At 31.8% G+C, this 2,829-nt stretch overlaps 1 long non-coding RNA gene across 1 annotated transcript; it reads left to right on the top strand.

Annotated features, from left to right (window-relative positions):
* The first annotated feature begins 1,292 nt into the window (after positions 1-1,292).
* On the top strand, positions 1,293-2,502 carry LOC135074732 (uncharacterized). The gene is made up of 2 exons (XR_010257888.1): positions 1,293-1,769; positions 2,340-2,502. It is a non-coding gene; the product is annotated as an uncharacterized LOC135074732 (long non-coding RNA).
* Positions 2,503-2,829: the final 327 nt, after the last annotated feature.

Genomic DNA, 2,829 nt, shown 5'->3' with positions numbered 1-2,829 from the left:
AAAAAATCTAAACCGCGTAAGATAGATGAAGGGGGTAAAACGGGATCCACGCGTACGAAGTCGTGGGCGGCCGCTAGTTTGTTATAAAAACACACCAAGGTGTGGTACACATAAGAACAATGTTAATCAAAACCGCAGAAATTATTAAACTTTAAAAATCTGACAAAATTATTGAATTAAATAGATTTGGGAAAATTAGAGAGGAGAGTAAATGTCAAAATAAACGCTTTAAATCAAAATATTCACAAAGATAATATTATATTTAGTGAGTGTCATTCTGTCATTCTACTGATGAAAACCAACATATTTCCATTACAAACACACCACTAAACCTTTGTAATTAATTCACTAACGAATTATTAATTAATCCTCATTGTTAATTCCGATTGCAGTTTCTGTGATACTTCATTAACCACGAACTTTAGTAATACTCTAGCACAAACATTACTATTTTTCCATAGCTATCGATATTGGATACCTACTAGGCAATGCCAACCACCGCTTCTGTTATGCGAATCAGTCTAAATATCTGAAGTGATTTGCGATTCAGACTGGTTTATTATGGATTTAGGCTTCTGAGTTATGTCAAACCAGTGGACTGCCCCGGCTTCGCACCGGCAGATTAACAAACATTTTAAAAATTCAGATGAAAAAAATATACGAGTATGCTCATGTTCACCAGAAAAAAATTGGATTCTAATGGTGAAAGAATTTTTCAAATCGGTATATTAATTTCAGAGCCTATTCAATACAAACATACAAAAATTAAAATCTTTTCTCTATAGTATAGATTGTGAATAAGTATTAACCCGTAACCTCTACCTATACCCGGCTTAGCAACCAACAAATTCGCAATCAGCAATTATCAAATATAAATAATCAATTTTAATATCAATTTATAACGAAAGTGCCTTTTCACTGTAAATAATTTATGTACACTAATTGGAAACTATAATCACATTGCTACAATAGAAATTATAATTTATGAAGTTCAGAAACTATGGCACTATTTCATCATTTAAATGACAGAGTTTGGTCTCAGGTATTTTACGAGAATCCTAGTTTACTCCTTCAAATTGTAATTATTCGCTATGGAAAAGGGTTAACCTAGTAATCTATTATTATTATTATTGCTTACAAAAATATTAGTCAGGTCAAATAAGATATATAGGTATGCTTACTTGAACAGCACACCCCAAACCCCAATGCTATGCTATCATAGGGACAGGTCCATCCTAGACTGCATCCCACTTAACATCAGGTGCGATTGTGATCAAATACCTGCCTTCCCAAGTAACACAAAACACAATTATAAGAAGCGTACAACAGCATGAACCTACGTGCAGAGCAGTATATGAGCAGCATATGTAGCACTATATCAGCCGTATAAAAGTCTATAAGTGTCTTGTAAGCGCAATTTGGGCCCCAAATAATACGGCTTTGAGCATTATTAAATATTATTAGTGCTGCTAACCAGCGCTTATAATGTTATTGAAGACAGACATTAGTAAAGTTGTTAGACAGCATATTCTAATGTAAAAAGCATTTTATTAGATGTTAGTACAGCTTTGAAACAGCTTTCAGAATTACAATGCCAAAGTTACGTTTTATTCTAAGGCTGAACGTTTTATTTTGTTTGTTTGAAAGTATTCGAAAAAACTTTTCGCATTTTATTGTCCGATTTGATTATTTTTCGTTTAGAGTATTGCAGTGCAATGGTGTTGTGAGGAGATGTTTTAATGTCTTTATTTAAAATAATTTATCATAAGGTAAGTATCTTTTTTTTGTTTCAAGAATGAAAATGAGCTGGGAGTATTAGTCTTATGTGAAAATATATATATGTTTGTGGTTTATAATTCACGCGCCCTCACAGAAATCCTTTTTTTAATAAAATAGGGACAAATTTAGAATCGACATATGACACTTTTTGTGATTTTTTTAACGATTTGATTAATTTTAACTTATAAAATTGCTTCTATCGATACTCCGCTTGTAAGAAAAGGATAATAAGTAGTATTTCATGCATATGTGTATTATAATTTTATTTTCTATGTTAGAGAAAACAGAAAGCAAATGGCGTCAGATAATATTAATGTTTTAAACTTTCAACTAGTGTCTTTTAATGTTGTCAGTCTTATTATAGTAAAAAGAAAATGGTTAAGTCATTCAACCTACATATAAAATATCTAAGTGATATCTTTAGCATTACTGTAACACTTTTTAGGTATGTTATAATGTTCATTAGGTTTAAACGTCATAAAAATGGATTGCTTTAGTGTTAATCAGGGTACCGAAACAAATTAAGTCATAAATAAGCTTATTTGTTTTTTTTTTTTCAGATGCCTTTTAAAATAGTGCAAACGACCGAAAGGGATGAAGGAATGTTCTACGGAACTTCTTGACTCACACAACAACCGATTGTACTGTATTTTGTGTATGAGGTGTATCATTTTTTGGAACACGTTTTGCATTTCTTAAACCAAATATAAAGTTTGAATATTCCGTCTTTATCTTTCTCTTTACTCCACCTGTTCTCTTAGGCTGAGTTGCACCACCTAACTTTGACCGTAACTATGACGATAACCGATGTTTTATGTATGGGGTTTGACAGATTTTTGACGTTTGTTAAAGTAAGTTGGTGCAACCCGGCCTTAAGTCTTTTTCCACTGTTTATTCATGTCAATAACGTGACACGTTCGACATAAATTTTCTAATGAATATACAGGACCTACTAACGCACAAATGAATATAATCATACGGCTCGTGGTTTTATGGCCAAATTATGACCTAAAGTAATACAATATTTTTTTAATTTATCTAAATAGTGCT

The sequence above is a fragment of the Ostrinia nubilalis genome, chromosome 1 (assembly GCF_963855985.1).
Source record: "Ostrinia nubilalis chromosome 1, ilOstNubi1.1, whole genome shotgun sequence".
NCBI classification, from domain to species: Eukaryota; Metazoa; Arthropoda; class Insecta; order Lepidoptera; family Crambidae; genus Ostrinia; species Ostrinia nubilalis.
The sequence above is the reverse complement of the archived record's forward strand: the minus strand, read 5'-3'. Positions and strand labels throughout refer to the sequence as shown.